This window comes from Diospyros lotus, chromosome 11, assembly GCF_014633365.1.
Source record: "Diospyros lotus cultivar Yz01 chromosome 11, ASM1463336v1, whole genome shotgun sequence".
Taxonomy (NCBI): domain Eukaryota; kingdom Viridiplantae; phylum Streptophyta; class Magnoliopsida; order Ericales; family Ebenaceae; genus Diospyros; species Diospyros lotus.
Window position 1 is genome coordinate 11937884 of NC_068348.1, and position 24074 is coordinate 11961957.

General features: G+C 35.4%; 1 non-coding gene across 1 annotated transcript; it reads right to left on the bottom strand.

Moving 5' to 3' along the window:
* Positions 1–23431: 23431 nt before the first annotated feature.
* Positions 23432–23539, bottom strand: LOC127813813 (small nucleolar RNA R71). The gene has a single exon (XR_008026218.1). It is a non-coding gene; the product is annotated as a small nucleolar RNA R71 (small nucleolar RNA).
* Between the last annotated feature and the right edge of the window lie 535 nt (positions 23540–24074).

Genomic DNA, 24074 nt, shown 5'->3' on the forward strand with positions numbered 1-24074 from the left:
ATAAATACCCCATCAAACTCATTTTTTGAGTATCCATTGCACATATTGTACATCCAAAACTCCCAAAAGCTCTCAAACTAATTTTCAAGCATTCCAAAACTCTCAAAGATTCATTGTTCATCTACCGAAGAGCCACAAGGCAAAAAGAGAAAAAGATATTGCAAAGTCGAATCCGATATTCTCCATTCAAACTAAGGTCACCGTTTATTTATTTATTTAAATATTATTATCTTGTATAATTTGTTCTTAATTGCTTATTTGTGTCCAAGTGTGGACAAATTATCTGTAATATTTAAATTACTATTGTGGATTGTATAGGTTTCCTAGAATCATTAAAATCTAGGTGAATCTAGTTTCCAAGGTAAGCTAGGGAGAAAACCTTGGTGTTAGTGATTTTCTTAGAACCCATTGTAATCTAGGAGTGTATCTAGTTTTCAAGGTGAGTTAGTGTGAAAATCTTGGTGAGATTAGTGGAACCCCAAGGGTGGTTGAGACCTTGGGAAAGTGGAGTAGGTGTGTGTGGAGACACCAAACTACTATAAATTGTCTTGTGCCTCATTTATTTATTCTTGTTATATCTTATGGCTTACAATTTATTAATCTCAAACTTATATATACATAGTTATAAAATCTTAATTTGTTTAAAATTAAGTAACAAGAATTTAATTCAAAGAAAATAATTTATATATAATCAATAATATTTATTAAAAGGGAGATAAATTTTAAACATTCAATTCACCCCCTTCTTGAGTGGCCATACTTTAAGGGACCAACAATTGATATCAGAGCAGGTTTTAAAATATTTGTGATTATCAATCTCAAATCTTAGGATAAGATCTTATAATGGCCTCTTATTTTAACCAATCCCTAGGTGATATCTCAATCCCCTCTAGTCTTCTAATGCTCATTGAAAAATTAGGATGAAATCCTATATCATTTCCATAAGCTATCTTGTAATGACCCGAATTTAGTTAATTAAGTGTTGCTTATATGTTTGGAATATCAGAATGAATTTAATTGGTAATTAATAGGATAGTGTGTGATTCGGATTTGCTTATATTTTGAGTGTGTGATATGTTTGCATTTCAATCCGAATTTGATCCTGATAAAGCCGAATCTCTAAAAACCCAAAACATAAAAGTTGTATATATTTCTCTTGGATTTCAATAGAATCTTGAATCACCAAAATTGGAGATCATATGAAAGAGTTATGGCCAAATTAGTACAATGTGTCGGAGCTGTCCAGAATTTCATAAGTCATGCGTTCCAGCATTCTGTTTTCTCCTTGAAACTAAATTTAGACTGTGATTAAGCTCGATTCTCTCAAAATGTAAAACATAAAAGTTTTAGATCTGTCTTTTGAATTTCCATATCATTTCGAATAAGCTCAATCGGAGCTTGGACGAGTGAGTTATGCCAAAATTCTAAAGCGTGTTGAATCTGTCCAGAAACATCCGTTTTTCATTAAACCATCTCAAATCCGGATCCGGCTCGGGCCATTTGGGTATTTTCTTAGATCCGACAGAATGCATTTCTGGGAGCAAGTTCAGAGACCATTATCTTGGTTTTGATGTGGTGGTAGAGAATTTTGATGTGGTCGGGGCATGCGTCTAGGCCATTAATCGTTGTCTCTTGCTTTGCCAATATATATATATATTGAGAGAGTTGCTGAGAGCTGGGAGGAAGAAGAAAACAGAGGAAGAAGGAGAAGAGTTTGGCAAATTTTGGGTCTTCTTCTTCTCGAATCAGGCAAGCCTCTCTTCCCTCTTTTCTTCCCCTTGGGTCTCGGATGTCAGATTGTGAGTGTGTGCTTTGAGCAGTCCAAGTGAGTTACTGTGTGTTTATATATGTAACGGAGATATATATATATATATGAAGTGGCAGTGGGTTTCGGTGGCCATATCTGTATGCATATCCGATTTTTATAGCCTTCTTGCATGTGATCGTGAGGGGTACTGAGGTGTTTAAAGCTTGGGAATGGAAGTTTCGATAGGTTCGAGTGGCTGCCATGGCCGTGTAGTGATATATATATATATATATTGAGCTAAGTGAGTTCACTGTGTGTGTGTGTGAGTCGAGTCAGCCGTGAGTGTGCATGTTCTTTCCCTTCTGTGTTGCTTCCTTGATGTTCTTCTTAGCTTGTAGTTGTTGTAAGTTTAATCATATACGGCTATATATATATATATACACATATATATATGCAGTAGCATATAAGCGCGTGTCTTGCCCGTAAATTCAAGTTCCTTCTCCTCTGCTCTATTTTACAATTCAAATGCTCTGGTGTATTCCCTTAAAGAATGGAATAATCTACCTAAATCCTAGAACCTAGCTACTGCTCTCGCTGGGAAGGAAATTTAGTTTATATGCACATAGTTATACACCTATTTATATAACTATTTTCAATTAACTATTGTATCAAGGGAGTTTGGGATGATATTTAAAAGCTTTCTTTGACTTCCCACGTTATAACTTTAGTAAGCTTTAGAAGTTGGATATATATATGTTTGTGAAAGTTGGAAGCGGCAGGCAGCACGTCCATGAGCTTTGGGGAGCATAAAGTGTTTATATATATATATACATTTGTGTAAGTGTTGCTTAAAGTCTATAAGTACAACTTGAGGTAATTAAATAAATAATAATAGATATAGACAATATTAGTATAGAGCATGTAATGTTATTCTTAATATTATCTTTCTCTCTTAATAATAATAATAATAATAGTAGTAATGTTAGTAAATAATAAATATGTATTGTGTGACATAATTCATTAAATTATATAAATGTATAATTTAATAGGACAATAGAGGTTGTAAATGTATCCAACGTTTCTTGGCTGTATTCCAGAGAGTTTGTTCACTCTCTACCTCCTAAAAGGAATGAAGATAGGTACATTTGAGTTTAACGATAGCTAGTGTCAATAGGGAACAGGTGTATGTCTTATAACACTATTTTTCCCTGTCCCAACCAGTTAAACTCATACGACTCGACCAAATGCTAAACGTACACTCAAGTCGGGTTTATGCATTTTGTGTGGTTCATTTACACTTGAGTGCTTGTTACACGATCATGATATATTTATCCGTAATTGGTAGACACGAGCATTTGCATTTGGCATGTGTGTTATTAGTTGGCCAAGGCTTGGAGGGATGCTTGGCTTATGGGGGCTTTATATCCTATCCGGTCTACTACGGCACCCTTAATTGTTGCATTTGCACAGTCTTGGCGCCAATTCTTGAGATACAGCTGCACGGTGTCGGGTTTTTCGAACCGAGTTATTTAGAGACTCTTCGACGTGCCTAGTTTCTATGTTGGACGCTTATGTGTGCCAACGGGCGTTGGTCGCTCCCACCCAAGCGAGCTTCAGCTCGAGTTACAACTTCGGCTTCAGTTATAGCTTCAGCTCTAGTTACAGCTTCGGCTCCAGTTATAGCTTCGGCTCTAGTTACAGCTTCGGCTCCAGTTTTAGTTTCGGCTCTAGTTGTAGAGACGAGTGTGGGTCGCTCCCACTCGAGTGAGCTTCGGCTCGAGTTACGGGTTCAGCTGCCTTTCAGGGTAACAACAGGTTTGTGATAGGGAGTTGGGTGTCGTGTGTCTTATGTGGGCCCCAAGGACCAATATGTGCATATTTTATTATACGGCCTTTTTGTATATCTTTCTTGCGATTCATGGACATGTGATGTATGGTTATAGCACGTGGGGTGCGGATTACTCTTTAGCCTCCATACTCTTATCATCCTTTCATTTCTTATGGGCTTGCTGAGTTATTTGGACTCACCTTGTGTTCTCTTCATTCTAGGTAAAGATAAAGACCCAATTGTGGGCGAGTCTAACTGGTCCCGACTTCCAGGGTAGGCGGTGTACAAGGCCATGCAGACCTAGCAGTTGTCAGTCTGGGGGTTTCTTTTTATGCCTTTTTTCGCTTCCGGCGTGTACATTTATTAGTTTTATTTTGGGTTTGTGGGGTCCATGTTGTATTTTGTGGCCGTTGTGCCAGTATTGTATGTTATGCATGCCTAGGCTATGTAAGCCTTTGGTCAGCTGTTGTATAACAGGTTGAGGTTTTGATACTCATGCTGTGATTGCAAGATTCCTTTATCATGTTTTTGTATCTATTAGTCGCATGCATGATAGGTTTATCCAGGTCCGGGTAGTCTCTATTTTAGTAAGGTACCCGTTCTGATTCTTTGGGGACTTGGGTGGGGGCCTTACATATCTTTTATAGAAACTTGTTAGGGATGTATTTGATATATCCTCTCAATATGAGGAAGAATGGTTAAATGAAGACTTAAGAAAAATAGAAATGTACCATAAGGCAAATTAATTAATTCTTAGTTCTTTAATGCCTAGTGAGTGTGAAAATTGTCTTCATACTCTACATCTCATGAATTATGAAAAGAATTAGAGAGAATTCAAGAAAGAACTAATAATTCTAAGATGAGTTTTCTTATATCTTAATATCAAAGATGTAAATTATGGATTAGTGAGACAATTAGTAATTTGAATGGATGGTTAGAAAAAGTCTCAAATATTTTTAGAATGCTAAGAAAAATGAATGAAGACATAAAGGGCAAGAAATATAAGAAAATCTCGGCCCTAAAAGTAAATGAAGAGAAATGTTTTATGTCTATAAAAGAAGATGAAGAAGAAGAAGATAATATAGAGGTAGAAGAATTACAAAAAGCATACGAAGAATTATATATAAAATTTCTATCCACTAAGAAAGAATTAAAAAATTCTAAGAAATCCCATAAAGAAGAAATTGAGAAATTAAATAGTGAAATGAAGAACTTAAAAGAAAAATCACAAGAACTCAAGAAAGAAAATGAAGATAAATTAAAAGATCAATTAACTAATCTTCAAGAAGAAAACAAAATATTAAAAACTCAAAATAATAAACTATTAGTGGAAAAGAATGCAATAGAGAAAAGTTTAGCCACATTAATTTCAAAGAAAAATTCAAAACCAAACAAATGTACAATACACCTAAGAGATAATGAAAACAACTTAGATGGAGACTCCAACCTAAGAGAAATAACATAGTACAAATGTGGATACCCAAAGGGATAATACAAATAATGAATGAGTTAGATCATAAAATTTTAAATGTTGCACATCATCCACATATATCAAGAATAATTAAATTATTTGATCCCATTGAAGAAAGATTCAAGGGATCCGCCTATAGATGGGTCCGCAAACCTAAAACATAATCTCATCAAATATGTAGACGTGCGTGAGGACCACAATGTGAAGCAAAATAGTATATGGATAGTGGATACTCGCATCACATGACTAGTGGAAGAGATATATAGATCTCATTTCCAATGAAAGAAGGTATGTCACATTCTAGAAATAATGCATAATAGTAAAGAATGACAATATTCTTTTTGTGGCATAAAATATATATTAGGTTATGCAAATCCAATCCTAATCAAGGAAATTCTGATCTAGTTGTTAGGCTTCCTAAGAATGAAATATCAACCAATAAGCATCTACAACTCTTATACTTAGATTTATTTGGACCTCCACAAACTAGAAGTTTTGGTGAAAAATATTATGTATATGTTGTAGTAGATAATTTCTCTAGAATTACTTGGTTATGCTTTTATTTTCAAATGATAAAAAATTTCAAATCTTTAGAAAGAAAGCTAAGAGAATTAGATGAAAAATTTGTCTCTCTAAGTCGAGGATGATTTAGGTAAGCTTCCCAAGAATTATAAATTTATGCAAGATCATCCAATAGATTAAATAATTGGAAAACCAAGTCAAGGTGTAAAGACTATATGTTTTACAATGTCGCATTCATATCTAATAATTGAGCCAACTTGCATGGATCAAGTCTTAGAAGATGAATTTTGGATCAATATTGTGTAAGAAAAATGAATATTGGAAATTAGTTCCAAAATAAAAAAAAAAATTCTATATTTGGATCACAATGAATTTTCAAGAATAAATTAGAAGAGAATTAGGAATAATCCCTTTGGCTAGCTTAGAATATTGAAGTAGAAAAATCTCTTATGCAAATTCCATTTCTATTCTTAAAAAAAAAAACAAAAATAAAAATAAATACGTATTAATAATAAATAATAAAAATAAAAAAAGGCCCGACCTAGATAAGGTCAAACCCCCTCTCTGTTATCTCTCTCACCCAAACACCTTTATGTCGTTCTTCCTCATCTCTCTCTCTCTCTCTCTATGGTTGCCCTCACCGCCGATGTCTTCTCCATCGATAAGCCATTGTCTCCCTTGTTCACCGCTGCCTTTCCATTGTGCAGCTGATCAGATCCAAGGCGTCGATCGGATCCAGGTGTCTTGAGTTTCCCTCATTCAACTTCATAGTGACCTCTATTTCATCTTCATTTTTTTTTTTCATTTTTGTTACTTTCTTTATGATTGTTCTTGCTAGGGGTTCATGGTTATTCGTTGTTCAAATTTTTTTTTTTTTCGATCATGGTTAGGGTTTTTGTCCCTATGAGCTTCCCATCCTATTCTGTATCTTGTCTAGATCTACCCAGATCTAGCCTTCATCTCTGTTGCCAACAGCGTCCCTTGCGTCTACAATAATCAGCATCCTTACTGACGTCTGCTCATCAGCCACTAAATCCCCTGCCTCTTGTTGATTCACTCGTTGCCCTGCCTCTCTCACTCTATCACTCTTGGCTTCTACCTCGCTTTCGCACCTCGCCCTCGCTCTTGTCTCTCACTACTCTATCTTGCTCTTGCCCACATCCTCTTGCTCTCACCCTCACCCTCTTGCCTTTGTTAATCGAAACCCTAAAAACAATGACAAGTCACTATTTAATAATAATAATAATAATAATAATAATAATAAATAAATAAATAAATAAAAATAAAAAATCCAAAACAACTAAAAAATCATGTCAGGACCCGGTTCTCCACGCGGTGTGTAACATCCTGAAATTTGAGATAATTAGCAATTTTTAATTTTGACATTTAAAGTGATTATTGAATATTCGAGGATTTAAGAAAAATATTCAATTCATGGGTTTTAGGGTGGTTTATTGAGTTATGTGACGTTTATATTAAATTTGGTATGTTGTTGGAATTAAAATAATGTATTTATAATTATTTGAGGTTATTATTTGGAAACTTCAAAGAAATTAATTATTATGGTATTTGAGGTTACTATTGAATATTTGGGGATTTAGAGAAGATAGTTATTTCGATGTATTGAGAAATGATGAATTAAGATAATAAATTAAATTAATTAGAAGCAATTATGGAAGTAATGAAGTGAATTAAATTAGTGGATTTTGGGACAATTGGGGGCATAAATGAAATAATGGAACTTAGAGGGAAGAAAATCACCTTAAGAATAAATTAGGTGATATATTTATCAAAGGTGGCAGCCAGCTCAGTGGTCGCACGCGAAGCCTTCCTGGCAAAAGGTGCGGGTTCGAGTCGCTGGGGGGGGGGGGGGGGGGAGAAAAATAAGCTGGGATTTAGCTCCCAGCAAGGCGCCAAATGGCGTCGTTTCAAGGCGTCGCATGGCGCCCATGTGCGTAGGCACGGGCGGCCATGCCGCGCGCATGCCATGCGTGCGGCTGCGCGGCTCTCTGGCCATGCTAGGTGGCATCCGTTAGGCTGCCCCCTGCTCTTGTCCGCCACAACCACTATTATCTCTAATTTTAATGCAATTTTATGGGAACTTGGGAGAATAAAATGAATGATGATGTTCTCTAATAAAGGGGCCTTGTAGAGAATAAATTGAGGGGCTTTGCAGAGAATTAAATGATGAATGTTTGTAGAGAATAATTTAGTGGAGTCTGCATTGAATTGGGGGTAATAATTGGAGTATAAATAGGGAGTAAGGGTGTTGAGTTGGAGGCATGAAATGAAGTAGTGGTCGTGAACTGGAGGAGGAATGATGGCAGTAAGGTATGGTCAATATTAATTAAGTTGTGAAGTTAATAATGTTGGGAATTAGTGAAGGTAGTGTATTAGTTAAACTAACGACTTAACTAGTGGAAATTCATTGGAAGATTTCAGTAGAATTGCTGCCATGGATCTATTTAATTAATTTGGTTATGTATGATTTCATAGGGAATTTTGAGAGTGTCGACGTTACGCTATTGAGTTATCAGCAGCTTGAGGTAGAAAATCTACTTAAACTAGTTATTTAGTAGGTTAGTTTAGTAGATAAATTATTAGAAGTATGATATGTTTTATTATAAATTTTATGCGGTTAAGTCTAGTTATTTTAAAGTCATGATCTCATTATTTTTTAGCAAGAGTTTGATAAAGACGAGAATCGGTTATTTAAAGGCAAGTTCTTCTTTCTCTTTGTTTCAATTAAGAGGCAAGATCTCAGTTTTCTTATTAATATGTAAGTTCAGTTTCTCCCTTTTCTTAAGTTCATGTTTGCAAGTTCTTCTCCTATTTTACAAGTTCAGCTCCTTTTTGCTCAAGTTATGTTTAAATTACAAGTTTTATTCTCTATTTTTTGCTATTGCAAGATCCTACCTCTTAATTTTCTAAATTGCAAGTTATTTTCCTATTTTACAAGTTATTTCCCCTTTTATTAGTAAATTATCTCATGGTCCTCATTTATACGTCTTGAGTCTCAAATATGTAATACCCCATGTTCATATGAGGTTGCCACGTAATTTCAATGAATTTAGAATATCGAAAAATTGGTTTTATAATAATTACAAGTACCGAATTGACTGCAGGGAATGCCCGGAGTGAAATTGTCTAAGGAAAATGACATTATCTCGACGAGTGTTTCGAGATAAGATTTATGGTATCGAAAGAAATCGAATCGGAAACGATTTTTGGTACAGTTAAAATACAGCTGTTATTTAGGCTGTAAAACCGAATCATCATAAGAGACTTCTGAAAAATCAACGGAACCCTAGGGGGGCTCTGATTTTGCGTAAGGATCAACCCTTAAGTGGTTTCGAGATGAAACGATGGCCCGGTGAGGACACTGAGGCGAAATCGTCCTTTCTAACCAAGCTTTAAGTTATTAATTTTGCGTTTTCAATATTGAGATGCAAATTTATTTGATGTTTAAGGACATTGTTGCAATAAAGAAATTGCTCGAGTGAAATTAAGAAGAAAATGACGGTTTATATGCAATTTTCTTTAGTTTAAACATATAATTTACTAATGTAATATATAGTGTGTATATATATATATATATATAAATGTGGGCATGCGTCTGTAACTCACCATACCCTGCAACCTTGGCACCCATCCTCTCCAATTCATTCCATACCCTGCAAGTGGTGGCCATGCCTTGCAAATCTCCAACAATTTTGACGCAACCCCCATACCCTCTACAACTTTCACCCATTCCCGCAACCCATACCCTGCAACAATTGGAAAGTTTTACACGCCAAGGGTAGCATCCAAGGCTGATTTGGGGCAGTAAGTTGCCTATAAATAGCAGTAAAATGGAAGGCAAGATGGAGAGCAATCTGGGTAAGCAATGGTCGAGAGGCGAGGGAGAGCTGGGAGCTCATGATGATGGTCGAAGGCAGCCGCAACGAAGCTGCTGGATGCGCTGAAGGTTAGCGATGGCAGCACGGTCGCAAGCTCCAGTGGCTGGGTGATGCGACGGCAACGCGGATGAGCTTCCAGCAAGGTTTGATGGTGTCAGAAGAGCTCGTTGAAGGCTGGAGCGTCGATCCGGAGTGGTCGAAGGCGGCCAAAATCGGCCGCACAGCAGCGGCAGCCCGCTGCAGCGCGCAGCGAGGGATGGTCGCGGTGGCTCGCAGCGATTGTGGGGGTTGGTGCGATAGTTCGGTGAGGCCAAGGCTGTCGGGGAAGGGGCGGGTAGAGGCGCGCGGTGGGGCTAGCAGTGGTGGCGGTCGCACGAAGAAGAAGAAACAGAGGCGGGAGATGTAGGGGAAGAAGAAGAAGAAAGAAGAATGAAGAAAGAATAAAGAAAAGAAAAAAAAATAAAAGAAAAAAATAAAGGGAGAGAAGAAGTGCTGCTCGTGGGTTGCAGAAGGAGCAAAGGAAGGAGAAGATGAATAGGAAGAAGAAAGAAAAAGAAAGAAAGAAAAGAAAAGAAATGGAGAAAAAATAGAGAAAAATGTCAAAAAATCCTAGAAAATTATAGAAAAATAGGATTTGGATATTTATTAATATTTTAGAGATTTTGGACGAGAAAATAGTTCGGGCACACCTTTCGAGGATATGACACGCATACTGAGAAAGCCAGAGAGGCTAAGTCAAGGTAAGTAAAATTCTCTAGAAAATTTTAGAAATTCAGGAATATTATTTTATGAATTTTCGTAGTGAAATATTTTAGAAATATTTGGTTTGGTTTTATTGAGGAAAATTAGGAAGAAATAGAAAGAAAATTAAAGAAAATGTCAGAAATTATGAAAAAATAGGTTTTAATGTTTATTTAAATAATTATGGTGATTAGGATGCTTCGAGGCTTAAGTTGAAGTGACTTGTCAAATTTTGAGGTTGACACGCAAATCGATGCGATACATGAGGCAAGGCATGGATATCGAGGTAGCCCGATAAGCTGGAAAAGGTAAGTGGTACTTCCCAATTAAAGTTAGTTTTATGGAAAGTGCTTGGTTTATAAGTGTTTTATGTTCCTTGAAAATGTTTTCATCATATTGACATACTCTGATATGTACCCATCACGTAGACTGCATACATGACATGACTATGAAATGCATAAATACACGTTGATATCATTGATCACTCGCATTGAGGCCGTAGGGAGTACGAACTGACACTGCTGCTTTACCAAGGGTGCACCCATACACCCTGGCTTCGAAAGAGGTGGTCGCAAAAATGGTAGGTAGCATGAGGGGTGCAGTTGACACCTACGAGGAAAGACATTACATACACATGATATAGCATTATGTACCCTTACTTAGATGATTCATCATCTAACTTGGGCTTTGCCCCTGGAATATTCAAATGTTCCAGGTGGAGATTGTAGCAGATACGAGGATAAATGAGGCATGAAATGGCACTTATCAAAGTGCATGAAGAATGAAATGTATGTTATGTAGCCCATGTATTTAAGTTTTGCTATTTTGAAATTTGAATGTTTTGAGAAATGATGATATATAACCTTATTTAGGGTTAATGTTAGTTATGTTTTGTATTAAGTTATGTTAAGGAATGATGATGTAAGAATTGATTTATGATCAATGTTAAGATATCAGGTTTTGATCATTGCTTCCGTAATTTGATGATTCTTTCTCGAGATTAATGTATGGGAATTCTAGGACAGATTCAAGGAATGATGTGATTTAAAATTAAGTTTGAAAAGAAAAAAAATATTGTCCCAAGTCATAACGCGCCCGGGAAGCAGGGCGTTATAAAATAGGGTTTTGTATCACCCTATCTTTCCTTGGGAATGATGTTTTATTGTGGACATGCAAGGGTTTGATGTTGTCTTTCATGAATGTTGCTCTACTGTGCATATTGCTTTGTTAATTGCATGTCGGTTATATATGAGAAGTTATTATGAATATGCATGTTATGGTAACGCATGAAGCATGTACATGAAAATGGTTTTTTAAAGATATGTAAAGGCCTCATAATGCGCGCAACGAACGAGTCCGCAGGATATATCCTCAGAGAAAGTGTTGAGCTTAAAGTTGGACTTCGGTCCCAAGTTTATGTTACGGACTTCGGTCCCAAGTTTATGATACGGACTTCGGTTCCATGGTTTTGAACTTTGGTCCCATGATTATGGTTCTAAAAGATTGCATTTGAGCATAGATGTATGTTTCATCATTTTATCATGTGAAAGTACCTTAAATGGCATTTATGTCTCTTTTGCTTCTTGATACCCATGACTCTTATGCTCGCTTTCTTCCAATTATACTTGTTAGGCCTTGTGGCTCATGTTTGTTTGCATCATTCCAGGTAAGGGTAAGGCTAAAGTAAAGAGTGAGCCAAGTGAATCAAGATCCATGGGGTAGCGATGTGTACAGAGCCATGTCAACCAAAGGTCCTTGGTGGTATTTTGGGGCGCGTAAAAATTAAGTCATGCTTGTTTATGTTTCAGGTTAATCCCGGAGGGATATGGTGGGTTTATGAACCCTGATGTGGTGTGTAATATTGAGTTACTTTTATTTTTGTGAGCATGTGGACACTATTGTGTTTGTCTATGAGTAAGAATGTATGAGTGTGGCTTCCATTGTTAATAAGGGTGTGTAATGTTCTAATGGGTTCTAGCTTTTATGTCATCTTATTGTGGGTCCCTAGTTAGGGGTGCCTACACGGTGCCTACAAAGTATTAAGAAGAAAATGTACTCAATCATGCATCTTTGCCCCTTACTTCTGCCATGAAGAAGGAGCTACTGATTTTGCAGCTATCCATAAGATTTTTAGTGCCAATAATGCCTCAAAACTCCTGGCCCAACTTCTAGTTAGTAACCGTTATGGGGTTGTCGCTACACTTTTGTATGAAGCTCAAATTAGGTTTCAAGATTCTATTTATGGTTGTGTATCCTATATTTTTGCCTTTCAACAGCAGGTCGTCGATCTTTAATTTCATCTAATTTCATTAGAGGAATTACTATTTGCAAACTCTTATGCAAACACTCTCTATGTTCAAAATTGGTTTCACCCAGAAATCAATTCAAACCCATATTATGACAATGGATTTTTCCTCGTGGATGATCCAAACCCTATTTGGAATTTTGAAAAATCAAAGCATTCAATAACTGTCATCAACATAAGCATACGAAGAACTAGACTCATGATCATTTTCAATATCATTACAATCATTAAAATTGACAGTAGAAGTAGAGGTTACCTTCTCTTCTTCATTTACCATGAGGCACGTGTTTGAGCTTTCTTCACTAGAGGTATGGGAACTTTCTTTCTCCTCTATTTGTTGATGATTCAATAAATTTTTAACCTGTAAATTTTCATCAACATGCTCACAAGACTTGTCAGAGAGATATAATGAATCGAGAGTACTCAATATCTCTTTAGCACTAGAGCACTTAGAAATTTTTGCATAAACATCTTCAAGTAAAGCTTGATGCAAAATTTTCATAGCTTTGATATTTAAAACAAAACTGTTTTTATCATCTTCACTCCAAACGGATTTTGGTTTTGAAACAAATCCTTTTTCTACAATATACCACAAATTAAAATCAATAGATTGCAAGTAAATACAAATCCTTTTTCTCCAAAAATCATAATAAGAACCATCAAAGTACGGTGCCACATTTGTAGGATAACCTTCCTTAAGAGCCATGGATCTCTCCTTAGGTTGTTAAACCTTGAAACAGGGAGTTAGGCTCTGATACCAATTGTTAGAACGGGAGATACTATGGCACACACCAAGAGGGGGGGGGTGAATTGGTATAATTAAAAACTTGGTAGAAACTTGAAAACTTTTTGACCCAATTGAGGTTTTAGTGACTTAAAACATAGAACATATGAGATGATAAATGTAAAGCAAGAAGAATAAAAGACACAAAAGATTTATAGTGGTTCGGCTTAAACCAAGCCTAATCCACTACCTTAGCTCCCACTAAGGATTTTAAACCAATTCACTAAAACCTCCTACTTACACAAGTAGGCCCTCTAGCTACACAAGCTAGGAAATACAACCTCCCAATTTAATGGGCCCTCTAGCTACACAAGCTAGGAAAATAGAAACGATACAAATGAAAGAGATAAGCTAAGAGTTAACACTCTTAGTTACAAGTTCTCTCACAATGAAAAACAAGGCTTAACAATAAATTTACAATGATAGAACAGCCAAGCCTTGGAGAGAAAAATTAAAACAATGAAAGCCCAAACACTGTAAGCTCGAATAAAATTATTTTCAATTGCTAGATCATCTCGTTTCAGTCCATTAGCCTCCTCTTGATCATCTATGACATGTATATATAAGTGTCCCACGAAGTTGAAGAGAAATATAGCCGTTTGGAGCCGTTGGGATTTGAAAAAATAGCCGTTGGAACTTTCTGCACAAAGAAATAGTCGACAGAAGAAATATATAGTTGACTATTTTTACAACTAAAACAATAAATAGTCGACAGACAAAACGAATAGTCGACTATTTTATAACACAAAATTTCAATAGTCGACAGATGCTGAGATATGAAGAAATTTTTGAAACTTATGAACAAAAATAGTCTACAGATCAAAAGGCATAGTCGACTATTTTTACTCGATAGTCGACAGATGCTAAAATAGTCGACAGATGCTTAAATAGTCGACAGAACATCAAAAATAGTCGACTATTTTGAAGCATAGTCGACAGAATGATCCTGATAGTCGACTATTCTATAGAAAATCTTGAATTTTCAATACATCCTTATTCGATTCTTTTAAAATCTCATTTTGATTATTTGAAAGCAAGTTGAGATTATCAAAAGTATATTTTGAAACAAATCACTCTCAACAAGCAAGTTTTTCAAATCACTCTCAACCATACTCAATATTTCTTCTATAAGTTTTCATATCTTGCTTCAAAGCTTATATACTAAAAATTCATTTTCTCATTCATATAATCCACATGATAGAAATTGATTTTTATATAGACATTCATCAAAACCATTTCATTACTAAGAGATATTAGATATCAAAATACTAGGAGATAGTTTTCTAAAATGAACACTTTCTAAAATGAACACACTTTCAAAAACATGTTCTAGTTGGTCTTTTGCCTTAGAACAATTTTAGCTCTATGTTGACCAACGACTTCAAAGCTAATTTGAAAATCATTTTAGGAGATTCTTTTAAGACTAAAAACTTGACTTTGCAAATCTCTAACTAAAATAGAAAATCATAAATCTTTTTGTTTTCATTTTAACAATGCACTTGAAATTGATTTTGTTGAAAACCACCACCTTGATTCATGACTTAGGGATCTAATAACATATGTTTTTCATCATCAAAACTAAGCACAAGGGTAGAACATCAATTGATAAATGCTTTTATTACTTATACAAAAAAAATATATTTATTTTGAATTAAAGAAAAATTCCTTTTAGACATATTTTCTCTTTCTCATACAAAAAGTAAATTTATTTTGAATTAAAGAGAATTAGTTTTAGACATTTTTCCTTATTTGAATCATTTATGTTTCAAAAGTTTATATTTGAATTTTCAATTCTTGATTTCTCATGCAAAAAGTAAATTTATTTTGAATAAAAAATGAGACATGTTTTCTTATTGTTTGAGAATGTCTAAACATTTTTTGAATTTCAAACTTCATATTAACCTTTTCTTTAGTGGTTAAAATGCTTATAAATACCCCCCTCAAACTCATTTTTTGAGTATTCATTGCACATCTAAATCTCCCAAAAACTCTCAAGCTAATTTCCAAATATTCCAAATTTCTCAAAAATTCATTGTTCATCTACCGAATAGTCATAAGGTAAGAGAAGAAAAAGAGATCGCAAAGCTGAATTCAATATTCTCCATTCAAACTGAGGTCACTGTTAGGCTAATTCGCAAGTGTACGAATCGCGCAAATAATATAATAAATGAATAGAGTGTCGATCCCATGAGGATTGGATTAATTACCAAAATTAGTTTAACTTTAATATTATTTAGACTATAAAAAAAGATGAATTTGAATAAATTAAACTAATGAGAATTGAAATTAAACACAAATTTAAAAATAACTTAACTTGGATAAAATAGAAGTAACTAGGGTATTTCAAATCCACTTATTAATCCGTCTTAATTTTCAATCAATTAGGTTTCTATCAATTCAATGGGGTTGAATATCTAAATTGGTTAACTTCTTTCCCAAGATTTACTAATCTAATTAAATTTTAATTTATTAACAATCAACCTATTTTCTAATAGTTATAACAAACTGAAATTCATTGTTAAGTTTCAATTCGTTATCCCTCATAAGATTCAAGTATTAAATCCCTTATCAATTATCTATTTTATAAAATTTATTACTTTATCGTGTTATGAAAATCACCTCTCGGTCTTAAATCATAATACAAAATTAATTAAATAATAGTTAAATCATTCAATCGCATTAAAAACAAGTAATAAATAATTGAAATCACGGAAAGAAACCCAATTAATAAAAATTAATAATTCATAATAAGTTTTATGTTAAACTCTAGTTAAATAAAATTAATTCATGATGAAAGTAATGAAATAAGAAACAGAAGTTGAAGCTCCCTAAAGTATCACTGTGCGTGGTGCCTACTGCTTCCAATTTGTGCAGTCGCAATCTCTCTCCAATTCCTTCTCGTGTGCGTTGCTCCCCTGCCTCCTCAATTCCTTCTTTGTTAATTTCCTTCACTGCTATGCCGCCAAGTCTCCTCCCAAAATTAATTCTCCTCCTAGCACTCCATCCTTTATTTTAAATTTTTATTATATATATATATATATATATACTAGGGATAACCCGTGCCTGAAGGCACGGTGCAACTAAAAAAAATTAAACATTAAATTTGAACACGAAATAATGAAGCACTGAACTCGGACACATACTAAACTAAAAACCTAAACTCGCTTATATCACGTATTTGAAGACAATATATATAGTTCTTAATATATGAAATTATCAAGAAATGAATATAAACATGCCTAAAGATACGGTATAAATAATATTAAGATTAAAATGCAATTATGTTCACTAATATTGCGAAAACAAAAATGATAAATACTAAACAAAAAACATAAATTAAAATTATTATATACTTGTTAACGTTTTATAATAAAAAATTTTACTAAATTTATATAATAAAACACATCAGTAAATGCTCTACAATCTGACCTAATTAAATTAAAAATTAAATATCAAACAATACATACTAGTCACCGTCGAGGACCCTTTGAGGCCCCTACTATTGTTGGTCGAGCGCTTCAAGGGGCCCCTAATAGTGGTCGGTCGGGGGCCTGCAGGTCATCTCGGACTGCCATCATCCCCATCCGCTGTCGCCCTTCCCGCCCCCCTCATTGCCGTCTCACCTGCCAACCCCCCCATTGTTTAGAATCGATGTATTTTAACAATCACATTAAAATGATAAAATTAAAATTGGAGCACAATTTTATAGAAATGATATTAAAACCAAAATCAAGACCTAGTATGAATAATTATTACTTCGAAAGTCAAAACATAAATTTATGCAAAAAAAAAAAAAAAATTTCCACAGATAACAAAGACATAGAAAGTGAAGATTCACCAAATTTTTTTAAAATACAACATAAAATATTATACTCTCTTAAAAAGGTGCAAAAAAATAAAATAAAATAAACTTTCTTGCTATATATATTACACATAAATGTTAAAACAATCTCTTTCTTTTTAAATAGCTCCAAACAAATAGTCTTTTCCGTCCCAAACTAATTTTGTTAGATAGCTCCACAACAAATAACCCTCACTCTCACTTTTCTTTTAAACAATTCATAAAATATATTCAATGCAATGGTAGTAGGAAGAAAGAGGCTTTGGAGATTTGGGCACAGTTAAATGGAAAAAGTATTTAAAATTTCAACTGTCGTCACTGCAATTGATTACAACACATGGGTAAAAACAGTTTAAGTAAAATGACATAATGTGAAAAATTGACACATGATAACTAATAAGTTTTAATAAAATTAAAAATAAAATAACATTTATTATTTTTTGGTCCCATGTATTCATAGTCTAGTTATATAATAATACATGATTAGATAATGTGAAATTACCATTAAATTATTTTTTTTTCCAATTTGATTCACCATTGATGTTAGGTTAGGTGGGTTTCTGGACAAATTGGGTCTTGATAAAGAATTTGCTTGATTTTGGGATTAAGTTTTTAAGGTATAATAATAATAGTAATAATTTTAACAATCAACATGAAATAGTGACATTTTAAATTTGAAATAATTCTATTTTTATTAAAATAGTCTTACATTAAAAACAATTCTATTTTTATTTTATGAAGAGACTATTTTTAGTTGTTTACAATTAAAAGTATCGATATGTATATTTAATTTTTTATTAAAAATAAATATACAAAAAATTCTTAATTAAAACTAAAACTATATTATATGGAATAAAGGTGAAAAACAAAATCTAATATTAAAATTATAAATTAAATATAAAAAAAATTAACATCTCTATAAATCATAACTCATAAATCATCATTTCTTTATATCCACACAACTCAAATGCATTTCACAATCACAAAGATATCCCAAAAAATTCATTTACAAAATATAAAAATTAGAAAATCATGTCCAATTGAGAAATTTTTTTAAATAGACATCCAAAAAATCTGTTTTTTAAAATATCTTTGGTTTGTTTTTTACTGCTTTCTTTAACAAAAAAGTGACATCCCTTGTATTAATATTATTAACAAATATAATACGTTTACAAATTGAGAAATGCAAAATAATAGACCAAAATACATTATCTAAAAATTTTAAGAAAAAAAGAGGACCATTAATTTATGAACTCGATCTAATTAATTAGTTAAATTTAATTAAGGAATATCAATAAAATAATGTTAGATAAAATGATGGTATTTACTATTTATATATTAAAAATACTAAAATAGTTCAAATTGTAGAAATTAGCATTTGTATTAATATTATTAACAAATATAATACGTTTGTATTAAATTAAAATCAAAACTAATTATATAATACTTTTTTGTTAAAGAAAATAGTAAAAAATCAATGTATTATGTTTGTATGTATGTATGTAAACAATATCCCTTATTTTAATTCGGTTAGTAACACATAAAAACTAACACAAAATAGAATCACATAGGATAATTCGACACACTCCATTACAAAATCTAACCCAAGAAAAGATTTCAACTTTTCCCTCGTTTACATAACTACCAACAAAATCTCAAATGAAACTAAAAGAAAAACAACAAAAAATTTCAATTCCAAAGAAAGACAGAGATTGGTATAATATATATATAGATGTATATATATATACACACAGATACAGGCAGAACACATGCACACAACACACACATGCATATACACACAAGAAACATCACACACAATGCACACATCTATATAATAAAGGAAACATCACAAACACACTCACACACACATATACATAATATATACATAGATACACACAAAATACACGCAGACAACATACACATATTTTTACTTTATCTAATTTGAATAACCCGTGCCTCTACTTTATCTAACTTTAAATATTTTTGTAAAAATATTTTTACACAAATTATAAGTGTAAGATAAAAACAACAAAAAAATATAAAGTATAAAATAAAAAATAAAAAAAGCGGCTGGGGAGAGGGCATCCCTCCCCGCCCACCCTCTGGTTCTAGATCACCCCCTCCCCCCAGCACCCCTCTCCCCCACCAACGTGGCCGACGGCTGCATGTATATCTATAGACAGAGAGAGAGAGAGAGATGCAATGGAGAGAGAGAAATGGGGGCAACGATGGTGGGCAGCAGGGGAAGCGATGCAGGGGCTTTGAGAGAGAGAGAATGAGAGGCGGGTAGAGAGTGGGTTTGGCATGGCAGAGAGGGAGGATGAAAGAAGAAAACCCATTTACATATACACATACACAAAACACACACATACACCCATTTACATATATATACACACACCCATTTACACAGAACACACACGTACATATATTACGTATACACAGAACACATACACACACACCCATTTACATATACACATAACACACACACACATTTACACACACACACACACATATACATGTGTTGTTGCCAAAATACAACAATTAGAATTTCTAGGAGTGGGATGCACGTGGATGCCGTCGGCCCAGGGACTCGATCGAAGATTTGGTTGCAAAACTAAGGGGGCTTCCGAGGGCTTCCGAAGCCTTCCTTCCGAAGGGTATTTGTGGGTTTCCGAAGGTCTTCTCCAATAGCTTCCGAAGATCTTCCCTGCAGCTTCCGAAGGGTTTTTTGTCCTTTCGAAGGGTATTTGGTTCTTCCGAAGGAACTGTAGTGGACAAACAAGGATTAGAAGGCTTGTGGGATTTTCCTCCCGCGAAGGCCCTCCGATACTCAAGTCAGTAACGGAAGGAAAATAATCGCAATGAATGAAAAAGAATACTAAGTTTCGGAAGGAAAGTGGGAGAGAAATACCGATGTTCGGATCCCCCTCTGAGGGTTGAACTTGGCCTTTTATAGAGATCGAGTGGGGAGCACATGTGGCCCTTCCGAAGGGCTCCTTCCGAAGGAACCTTCCCCAGCCGTTTCCGAATGTGGCTTCTGAAGGGAGCTTCCGAAGCTCAGCAACTTCCGAAGCTCTCCTCAGCACCTTTCGAAGCTCCTTACCATCAGCTTCCGAAGCTCCTCCTCTGCAGCTTCTGAAGGTGGCTTCCGAAGGGAGCTTCCGAAGCTCAGCAGCTTCCGAAGCTCTCCTCAGCACCTTCCGAAGCTCCTTACCATCAGCTTTCGAAGCTCTCCTCAGCACCTTCCTGATAGCATGCATATTTATGCTATATTTTGGCATTTCACCTCAATCTTATTACACCATTTGAAGTAATTTCTGCTAATCTTTCATTGTTTCTATTTTATTATACTTCAAACCATCCTTACACTATTTTCTATCTTACTTCTATGGATCCAGGCTTTAGGGAATATTGGATGGGCTAGAGAAGTGGCTCAACTAAAGGAGCTTGGGCTCACTTTCAAGGAGCAGACTTGGGCTGCTCAATTTTGCTGTTTTTGGGCTCACTTATTTTCTGTTGGGCTAGGCCCAACCCTAGCCTTCCTAGCTCTTCATTTCTTAGCCATGTATTTAAGGCCTCTTAGCACTTATTTCATGGAGGGAGGAGGAGAAAAGAGAGAGGATTCTCTGGCCGTTTTTGTTGTTCTAGCATTTTTTCTGTTTTCTTCATTTTGTTCCATTTTGTCTTCCTTACTGTAATGATAGGCTAGAGCATTTGTAACCGGTTGTGTATCTTGAATCCATGTGGAATCTGAGTCCCGGATGAGCTACAAAAACCTAGTTTGTTGTTTGTTTCTTATCCATTTCCATTTGGTTTAGTATGAGCAGATTTGTGAATGCATGGAGTTCATGGCAGGTTTGTGTGAATTTGCGTGGTTTCATTTTCTGTTAAATGCTTAAGAGAACAGAATGTTATAGCCGGTTGGTATAACATCTCGAAAATGAATATTATGTGCTTGAACGGTTGTTCTTGCATAGGTCCGGATAGGTTGAATAGAGAGTGGATGGTTGCATTTTGTTTATAAGAGGTTTCTATATTCATTTTGTTATTCCGATCATTCTAATCCTTGGACGGTTGTTGGGGATGCTTTAAGTTTGATATCCAGAGATTAAAACATCTAACAAGCTAAGATTTATAGAGTGGACGAGGAAGATTTCATAGAGGGGACAAATACACAGCCGGTTGCATTTCTTTTACTGATTTTTCATCCATCCTTGTCTTTTTATTTTGTTAATTAGTTTTTTGTCGAAACCCCCCCTAAACAAACTGTTCTTTATAATTGGTTCTCCTTGTTCGTAGAGGAAAGTGAGGCTCCTTGTGAGAGATGACCTAGGGTACACTTTGCTGCAAACTAGAGAAGAGATACATACATAGATCTCTAATTCTGGAGTGGTTCGACAGCCGGTCAGAATTTTGGCGCCGTTGCTGGGGAGCCAAGTTTTCTTCTAAAAACATAGAGGACTGACCCTATTTTCTGTTTGTTTTGTTTTCTTTTTTGAGTGTTTTCTCTATTTTGTGTTCTTGGTGATAAGGTTATCAGCTGTTGATAAGGTTATCAGTTTTGTGTTCTTGGTGAAGAGCAATTCTGTTCTGTTCTTGAGATAAACTGATAGCAAGCAGCAACAGAAAAGCCTTATGTACCTTTTCGATCTTCTTTTTGTGTGTGTGTGTTTTCCTTTTCTGTTTTCTTGTTTCTAGTATTATTTTTGAACAAAGAAGTGGCTGTTGGAGAGGGCTGCACGACCTGATCTTCTGGAAAAGCAACCTTGCAGCAACTGAAAAAGCAAAAAACACCTGCAGTCCTTCTCTGATTTTCAGTATCACACCTTGTGTCCTTCTTTGGTCTTCATGTGCTCTAATAGGCGCTGAAAAGCAAGCTCACACAGCAAGAAGACAACCCTGCAGTAGATCAAGGAGCATAACCATTTTTCCTTTATTTAGAGAAAGCTGAATCCCACTTTTCTGCCTCTGACAGCAGATCACCTGACCAAGAGGATATTCCGTTCTTCTTTCTCACATTTTCCTTTTATTTTCTCTCTTTTAACACTCCATTCAACGTTGTCTTTACCTTCCACACTAATCTCCCTTTTCGTTTGGCAGATAGGCACCAGCAGCTGCAACCAAGAGGAGATCACCCACAACAGCCTTCCATTCAACAACGGTTTTGACCACCTCCATGACAGATAGCATTATTTAAGGATTGAGCTCGAGATACCGGTGCCATCCTCTTTATTTCTCATCCCTATTTGATATTATTTCAAGTCCATATGCTTTCCTTGATGTTTTCTTGCATATAGAGTGGTTTCTGAGGCAAAATAGGAGCAGGTTTTGAGGAAAAAAATCAGTTTCCCGGTTACTGTTCACAGCCTTCCACTTGCTCTGATTGAGCTGATTTTTGGTGTCCAAAGAAATGGGGGTGTGGGGATCAATACTCACGAATTTGCCGTGACAAGAGCCTTTTTTGGCCAAATTCCAACGTTTAGACCACTTTTTGGGCCATTTTGTGTTTCTCAGTGGCTAATTTGGTGTGGTTTTTAGTGTTTTTAGGTCCCTCAATGTTTTTGTGTTGAAATTTTGTGAAAAATTGCATAAAAAAATCATCTAAAGGCTTCTTGTGCTTCTGTGTTTTCGTGTTTTTGAGTTTTAGAGTTCTTGGTATGCATAGGCCATTTTGTGTGCTGTTTTTGTGCTGATCTCTAGTGCATGACCAGGTCATCTAAGAAAACATTACTTGACTTGGATCTTGAATTAGAGAACACTCTTAGAAGGCAAGCTAGAGAGCTTAAGTCTCAGGATAGGATTGACCCTAATAGTGTGTCTAATACTTCATCCGAACCTATTCCAGAATTCATCAATATGGAAGATAATGGTAATGGAAATAATGGTAATGGCAATAATGGAAATCATGGAAATAATGTAAATCATGGTCATTTGGATGGTAGAACCATTAGAGAGCTGGCTGCACCTGATGTGCATTATCAGCCCCTATGTATTCAATACTCGCAGTTGGATGCTAACTTTGAACTCAAATCTGGACTGATCCATCTGTTGCCCAAGTTTCATGGTCTTGCAGGAGAGGATCCACACAAGCATCTTAAAGAGTTTCATGTTGTTTGCTCAACCATACGGCCACAAGGAGTAGATGAAGAGCAAATCAAGCTGAGAGCCTTCCCATTCTCACTTGATGGATTCGCCAAGGATTGACTCTACTACTTGCCACCAACTGCTATTACCAGCTGGGATGGATTGAAAAGGATCTTCCTGGAAAAATTCTTCCCAGCCTCCAGAACAGCATCCATAAGGAAGGAAATTTGTGGTATAAGGCAGATGAGTGGTGAGACTCTACATGAGTATTGGGAGAGATTCAAGAAGTTGTGTTCCAGCTGTCCTCACCATCAGATAAGTGACCAACTCCTAATTCAATATCTCTATGAAGGTCTAATCCCCATGGACAGGTACTTGGTAGATGCTGCAAGTGGAGGAGCCTTGGCAGAGAAGACCCCAGCAGCTGCACAAGAGCTGATATCAAAGATGGCACAAAATGCTCAGCAGTTTGGCACCAGAATTAACACTCCTACAAAAGCCATCAATGAAGTCAGTGTGGCTGCCACTATGGACTAGCAGAGGATAGAAAACAAGCTTGAGGAATTAGCTTCCATGGTCAGGCAGTTGGCATTAGAAAGAAAGCAACCCCAGCAGCAACTTTGTGGCATTTGCTCCTTGCCATCCCATATAACAGACCAATGTCCACAGTTGCAAGAAAATAATGAATCTGTTGCTGGCATCTTCCCTGGTAGACCATTCCAGCAGCACAATCCACCTTTCCACTAGCAGCCACAACACAAGTATGATCCATACTCAGCCACCTACAATCCAGGTTGGAGAGACCATCCGAACCTCAGATATGGCGGCCCTTCCAATCAACATGTGCAGTAG